An 8,245-nucleotide genomic window follows, 5' to 3' on the forward strand; every position below is an offset into this window, starting at 1 on the left:
ATTTAGGAACCGTGCCAGCAGGCACTGGATTAATCTTTTTTTTGTTGTTATCAATGCAGGCTGGCAGTACTTCTCTCCAGATGTACCATTTGGCACATTAAACAGTTCTTTTCTTAGAAGGGAAACCTATGGTTTTGCCATGTAATGCAAAACACCAATGGAATCACTACATAAGCAAAATGCCAGTAATGGTACAGTGGTCCAGCCACAAACATTGGTATGTTAATTTTGTTTTATTTTTCCCAGTGTGTCATCTGTAGTGCTGTATTTTGTACCAGGACTATGGCTGGGCAATTTAGTATCAGATTTTAAAGTGTGTTTTCAGTGAGAGGTTTAAACTAGGAAACTAATGGTTGGGGTTTTTTTCCTACTTAATATGAATCTAGCTATCATTTTAGATTGATTTTAGAGACGAGGCCAAATTTCCCCCTCAATTATAGCTGTTCTACCTTCCAGCTGTATGCATGCACTTTTGGTAATGGTATTCAAATACACTGGCAAGCAAGTGGGCTGTGGCTTATACTTGCCATTGCTTCCTAAGTTAACTAGACCTTCAATTAAAATTCTGATTTATTAGTAAGAAGGTTAATATAATTATAGCATATTTGGTTTGTATATGGAAGGCAGTGACTGGCCTTCTGTGCTGTCTTAGTTCTCTCATGGATCATCACCAGTCCTTGCAGAGGCAGCTGTATTAGCTCTTATGTGGCATTTGTTGTATTCCAAATTACTTTCTGAATTTGTTCTATCCTATTGACATTGTATGGAAAGGAAAAAAGTTGCAAAACTACTTGTTTTCAGTCCCTCTGTGTTTCTGGGAGCAGCAGAAGTTGGGAGGGGTGACATAAGGAGGGGTTTTCTCTGTGTCCCTCTGGGTTTGCATGCTAAAGCAGAACATGAGTTGTTCCTTTTTACACTTGACTTTTCTAGATGAGGATGGGGTTTAACCTACCATTTCTTGTGTAGACCTTGCTCAGGGCATCCAAGGTGTTTGGCCTAAGCTGGCTCGCTTTTAGACACTTCTTTTGTGAGTTGGCTTTTGTTTTCTCACCCCTCCTACGTCAAGGTATCACAGAGCATGTTCCTCTTTCCTGCCACTGTTGCCCTGCTGTAACAGGTCTGATGCCATGAGCCTTGTTTCTGGTTTAGAAGGCACTTGTGGCCCTGCTCTCTCATCAACTAGCCCAAACCACAGTGGGTGCTAGGCTGCATTCCAAGGAGTGAGTGCATGCCCTGCACTCCTTGGGGCAGTCCTGCTTCTTACCACGTTAGACCTGAGGGCTGGTCATTGGGAAGTGTCTCCAGATGGTCAGTTAGAGAGTCAGGATGGTAAGAAATGCTTTTTCACCTTGCACAAATGGTGACATTAGTGTAATTTGCTTGTCTGGTGAAGGACAGCAAAGAAGGAAGGACATGCCTCACTTCACTGTGCCACTATACACTGACTATTGATGTGTATTACAGAGTTTGTTCCCACTGACAGGCCTACCCTTTCCCATCTGAAGGTTTTTGAAGGATATCTGCACTTCATGTGTAACATTTTATTTCCCACTCCCTGTATGAAAAGGTGCAGCACTTCCTATGGGATGAACAGCAGGAGAACTGCCTTCCTCCTGGCTCTGGGGCCAAGGGAGAAAAAGGAGCTTGGCTGGGCAAGGAACACATTTTTCCTTAGCTGGGCTGCTCTTTGCACCAGGGACAGGTTGTCACCTTGGGGAGAGAGCTGTGACACACTGCCCAGCCTGGCTGCCCAGCCCCACTCCTGGCTTGGGTCCCCTGGGATTTTTCTGTTTGTTGTAACAAATAGCCTGTAATTCAAGCTCTCTGTAGGTGGGGTCAGATTCTGCTCCATAGTTTCGGTAGATAGCAGGTTTCTTTCTACTTAATATGACAGGTGTTTAGTTTTTAACTGACTCCTGCCATTCACCAGAAGTCTCACCTTTCCTCCTCCCAAGTTAAACATGTCAGTTCTGGCTTTTGCCTGTCCACACAGTGAGAAAATGACAATTTCTGATTACCCCCTTCCCTCTAAAAAGCAGTGGAAGATGAATAGTTTAAAAAAAAAAAAAAAAAAAAAGAAGGTGATTTCTCTCCAAGATTCTGCCTAAATTGGGTGGTGTGGCCTTTCCAGTTTGATTAACTCAGTAATTAAAAATGACCAGGTGAGGCAAGGCAGTCACTTTCTTCTGGTTTGGTTTCTTCTGTCCCATGAAAGCTAGGAAATAATGCAAGGAAGGCACTTAGTTGTGAGAACACTTTCCCTCTCCTGTTGGTTCAGTTCCTAAAATCTAATCATGTTTTAAACCCCCAAGAAGAGGAACAAGCAAAGTGTCATTATTTCCCTTCTGGAGGATTTCTGCAAGGAAGCTGATCCTCACTCCCGGTCTGCCACAGAGTAAAAAGGACAGTGCTAATTCTGTGCCCTGTTTTCCTTTTTCTGTTCTAATTGTGTCTTTTCTCTCTGAAGCAGAAGAGTTGGGGCAGAACAGGGCTGTGAGTGTTTGCAGCTGCCCTTGGAGCTGGAGTGGAGGGAGTCCCCCCTGTGCTGCCCAGAGCTCAGCACAAAGGGATGTGCAAGGTAAACTGCTTTTAAAAAGTCACTGGCTGGGCCTTTCAAATCATGTTTAGGGTTCTCTCACTCCCATTTGCATTGCAGAAAGTGATCCCCTCCTATCTGTAGGGTGCCTGGGGTGTGGGGTCTGAGATTACTGTGGGACTCTTTCTTCTGTAAGGCAAATCTGTTAAATACAGTGAAAGTGTGAAGTGGGGTGTGAATGTGACTCACAGCCCTGGCACTGCTTTACTCACCAGACTGCTATGAGCAAGTGTCCACCAAAGAAACGTGGATTGGGCAATCAGCCTGTGTAAGATGGCACACCAGCTACTCTGCATGTTTGCTGTATTTTCATAAGACTTGGGTAACTGAACTTCACATACTCTCCATTCCAAAGTTCATTCCATTTCTTAGTACTTTTCAGCTAGAGGTGAATTTTCACACCTGGCTGTCATCCAAATTGCATGCTGAAGGCATTTTTGAGGAAACTTGAAGTTTTAGAGTGTTAATAAAGTGTTGCCTGCTAAAATAAAGCCAGATTGGTTCAACATTAATGTTAAAGAGTATGTAAATAGTAAAGGCTGAAATGTCAAAACAAATATAGATAATTTAAAAATATCACTCTGTGCTCAAGGTTTGTTGGTGACATTTCAAGAGCTATTTTGTAATTTTTCTATTAAAAATTATACACTGCCATATGCTGAATATGTCAAGTTTCCCTTCTACTGCTGCTGTTTGTGTGTCAGAGGATTCTTCTGTAGTCATACAGAATCACATATTATGTCCTTGTCCTTCAAGATCTTCCTTGAGCCTGCACCTCAGGAATGCCTACAAAGAGTTTTGTGTGCAGCTTGTTGCAGGTACCTCTACAAGGCTGTTCTCCTTTGTCCCTGTGTCCCTTTTGGCTTTTTACTTGTCTGCCTGAGCCTCTGTCTTCTCTCTTGACCTCTTTATATGGAAGTTCTCTGAGGCAAGAAGCAAATTGACTCTCTAGGTGCATACAGCACCCTTGCCCATAATGAGTGCTCCCTCTATACATCCTACAGCGGATGGGATTTCCTGGGAAGAGTGAGTCCTTTCCTTAGGAGAGGAGTTAGGCTGGTCTTTTATAAGATCTGTCTTCTAGCTTAGTTATTTCTTTGGTATGCTGTTAGAGCTTTGGCATCAAACAGTGCCCCCTTTACAAGAGATGGTGAGCTCCTTGGTGGGACACACTGCAGGCTTTTCCCTTTTCCTCACACCCTTCCACATGCTTTTGTCCAAAACCCTCCAGGCTGTTGGCACCGTGTGCAAAATGGGAATGTTGATGCTTTGTCCTTTGGGATCAGGAGAGGCCATTTCATGGAGGCTTGCACAAAGATGGAAAGGAGAATGATTCTGGTGCTGATTCCTGACCCACTGAGATCCAGTGGGTACATGAAGATGTGTTAGGAAAGAAACTGGGTGTCAATAACACCAAGAGAACCCTGACCACTTTTTTCAAGATGTCTTGGAGAGCATGTAAAATTCAACTTCACACCAGTTTTAATTCACTTTCATACTGTTAGGCTCCACTTTAATGTCAAAAGCAGCCCTTGAGTGAGGTTGGATTTAATGTAAAGAATAGCATTATGTCATCAGAAAGGAAAGTGCTGCTTAACCACTAATATATTTAAAATCTTTTTCTGAGTAGATTTGTTGCTAATTATACTATATAAATTTAAGAGTGGAAATTTGGTTTCTCCATCATCATGGCTTGCATGTCTAATATTTCTCACTGGGCTGCAGCCTAAGTGCAGCTCTCCCTGGAAATTTCTTTTTAATCTAATCCCATTCTCTAGTTAAACATTTCAAATGAAATATACTGAGGAAGAAAAAGAGGACTACTTTGTTTGGAGTGCTCTATAGGCAGAAGATTGCCTGAGGACTTCCTTATGGACTGTACCTTATCTTGCTGTATGTCCAGTAACTGATGGAGTTGGAGAGGTACCTCAAGCTCTGTTTGATTTTCTTTCTTTCCTTTTTTTTTTTTCCATCTCCAACTACACGGATTAGAGCTATAAAGATGTTGGTCTAAGTCATAAGAGTTTTGGAGACCGGAAATACTTGATTTCAGTAGTTGAATTTAAAGTTATCTGAAGGTAAATATCTCTTATCTGGACGGTGTGTAAATTGTGTATTCATCTGATTTCCTTTCCTTACTGGATATCATTTTCCCTTGGTGAGTGGTTCATTTGGCTTCCTGAGCAGAACTAGACAAACTCCTAAATCACTTCATGCTTTCAGTGAGCTGTGTCCCCTTTCTTTTCTATTTTCTTTAATCATTCTTTTCATGCTTCCGGAACAATTGAGCTGAAGGATTGCGAAACTTTTCGTATCCTGGTCTGTGTGCTTGTCCCAAACCTCATACCTTGAAACAGTGTGTTTGATATTCAGCTGCCATCACTGTAATATTGCATGCTTTGGGCTTTGGGATTTCTAACGTGACTGCAAACATTACCTTTCTAATGATACTTTGTGTTGGATTAAAGGGTGCAAACACTGTATTGTGAGTACTGGAGTTATGTGCCCTTACCAGTCTGGGGACCTGTAACCTACCTGGGAATTCCAAGTCAGGTTTCCTAAAGATAATACCTTGCTGCAACTCTCCACTAAATGGCTGCTGTCTTTTGCTAAATAGTTTGTGTAGAGCCCAAAGCTGACTAAATTCCAATGACAGCCTCACTTTTCAAAAAGGATGTGTGTGATGGGTACTACACTTGTTGTATGGGTGTTTTTGTGAGTACCACGTGTGGATATTTGTTCTAATAGCCAGTCATTATAGCAATAATTACCAGTAACATATCAGTTAATTCAGTGCTTTCCAGAGGACATTTCTGTGCTGAAAAATCGTTCTGAAAAAATGTCACCTTTCCTCCATACCATTATCACTCCATAACACAGCATTATCAGCAAATACCTGATAACATATCCCTATATGCTTGCTGTTGTGAAAGAATTAATATTTATACTTTTATTGCTGCAAACTTTGCCAGAGAGTGTCTCCGTTTGGGAGTAAGTCTTGGCATTGTTAACTATTTTGCTACCGTGGGTGCAAATCCTGCCTTTGACATCCCCTTGTTCTGCCTTATTGCAAACACACTGAGTAGGAGGCAGGGTCTGGCTCCCAGGATCTCTGTTCTCAGGGCTGCCAGGTCGGCAAAGTGAAACCCAGGGTGTCTCCAGCAGAGTCCAGGCTGACTGTGCTCAGCTTGGCCACTGTGAGTTCTGTGTTGCTCAGCAAACTGGTGTGAGGAAGGATTGATGCACTAGTGTTGCTGGGGTGACTGTGTGCTGTATGGTCATACAATTAAAAATGTTTAAAAAACAGTGTATTCTCCCAGAAGCACTAACTGGATCTTCTTGCAGTCCCTGCCTGATCTCTGCATGTGCAAACCTGCCAGTTCTGCACTCATCCCAGGAAACGCTGCATGGAGACACTTGTTTCTATCCCTGTTCTTGAGGCCCTTTCAGAGCTATTAAATTAAGAGGCTGGCATGTCCTCCTTTGAAATCCCAAATGGGGGATGGAAGAAGGAGGTGGAAGTTCAGTACCATCCTCATGCATCTCAAAGAATTTGAAAGCCAAAGGAATTCAGAGGGATTACAGCAGCAAAGGACAGTAAGTGCAGTCTCAAAATCAGGTGAAACTACCAGTGCTTTAAAGATCTCTCTTAAAACTCTGACTATGCTGATGTGTTGATTTACCAGCAGAGGAGCTGTGAAAAACCTCATTTTCCATGGCAGCCAAATGAAAAAATGGGGTCAACCCTCCAGTTCTGTGGCCTTTTGTGCTATTTTTTCTACATTATGTAAGGGATGGTCTCCACTGCTGGATGGCCTTCCTGAATAGGAATATTGATACACATCCCATGAGGTTGAGAGAGTGATTCACTCTTTGGTGGCATTTGTGCAGTCCCCCTGCCAAAGCTGTGCGGCTGCTTTGTATTTCATTTTGAGAATACTGTTTCCTTGAAACCAGTGTTCAGGAATCCAGTGTGTAACTCCGAGAGGGGGAGGGTGTCCTCGATTTCATTAAAATCATATCCAGGACTTTAGTGGAGGAAAAGGCTTAGAGAAAGGGAAGAGGCCAGGGTGCTAGTAATGAAAACATTAGGTTCCTTGCAGAGCACCACTTTCCTTGCAAGGCAAACACCAAAAAGAGGAAGAAGCAATTCCTGGGTTTCTGATTTCTGTGGCCCTTTGAGCTGATTTGCAGCCGTGAGAAAGGTGCCAATATCTTTGTATTGTTTGGCAGGGAAAAGATTACCTTGTAACTCATCTTGTCTGGCTATGGCCTGGCACTGGATCATGACCAGGTTGATGGCAGCCTGACAGTTTTAAAAGAATATGTTGGCATTTTATGAAAAGGGAAGTTATTACACTTGAAAGGAAGTAAAAACAAAAACAGAAAACCTACGCTTGTCAGTTTTATGGCAGAGGCAGTAAAAATTCTGGCATGTTACTTCAGCCAATCCCTGCAACAAATTAGTGAACTAAATTGATTACAAAATCAAAGATGAATTTACATAAGCATTTGTGTTTTAGTTACCCTGCTCCTACAGTGTGTCAGACACTCAAAAGAGTCAACCCCATGCCCCTTACAGTTAAAATTAGTTTACAGCCTAAATTTAGATGTGTAGCAGCAAGAAGGGAGCATGGAAAGAAAAGAAGAGCATGGGAAGGGATGGGACCTCCTGGGTCACTGGCTCCAGTCTCTCCCAGTCTCAGGAAACCACATTGTCCTACCCTCTTTCAGGCTGTGTTGTGGTCTTCTGACATACTGTTGGATGATACAAAAGATGGGGGTTAAATTTACAGATTTGTCCCAGCTCAGTATAGTTTTTCTCTGTCTCCGTTAACTGTGGGATTGGACCCACGCTGAGGCTTATCACAAGTTCCTGCTGGTGGCTGTGTTTTACAGCCAGGAGATGTGCCAGGGAGCTGGGAACTGTGCAGGCAAAGGCAGCAGCCTTAGTGAGCAGAGCATGAGCAATGAGGAGGATTTGGAGTCGCTCTTCCAGCAGCCAGGAGGAGCACGAAGTCAGAAAATAAGGTTTCCAAGCGTTATTTCTCTTTTTCTTCCCAAGCTGCTGTCAGAGGAGTGAAAGTGGGACACTTCACCCTGGGAATGCCTAACCTGCAGAGAGCCTAGGGTGAGCCAAGGAGGCTTGGTGCTGGGGGCAGGGGCAGCTGGTGCCCGAGGAGCCCCAGGCTGTGTGGGTGGGTAGCTTTCCATTCCCACACTAGACTGAATATTCCTCGGTTGTGCTCTACCCCGCCCCTGGGAGCCCTGTCCCGTGCCATCCTTCAAAACCCTTCCACCAGTACCTTGCCCTTCATGCTCCTGTGGGAGCTCAGCCTGTGAATGAGGTGTGAAAAGAAGGGTTCCCTGCAGAGTGCCACTACCTCGAAAGCAGTTGTGAACTATTTTGCTGTGTCAGTCAGAACTGTGAACTGGAACCGTAGGGGTTTCGCTCACAGAGGGGTGAGGAGAGTCCCTGCACTACAGCGTGTTTTTACTTCAGCCAAAGCAAACGCTGCAACCAGCCGCCTTCTTGTGAGCAGAAAGAGCCAAGCAATCTGCCTGGATGGAAGGCTGGGGGCTGTGGGGAGGCCTAGAGTTGTGAGCAGTGCAGAGGAAGCCCAGGGATGTGGGCTGGAGGTTGATAGC

The sequence above is a fragment of the Manacus vitellinus genome, unplaced genomic scaffold (assembly GCF_001715985.3).
Source record: "Manacus vitellinus isolate BGI_N305 unplaced genomic scaffold, ASM171598v3 scaffold_104_pilon, whole genome shotgun sequence".
NCBI lineage: Eukaryota > Metazoa > Chordata > Aves > Passeriformes > Pipridae > Manacus > Manacus vitellinus.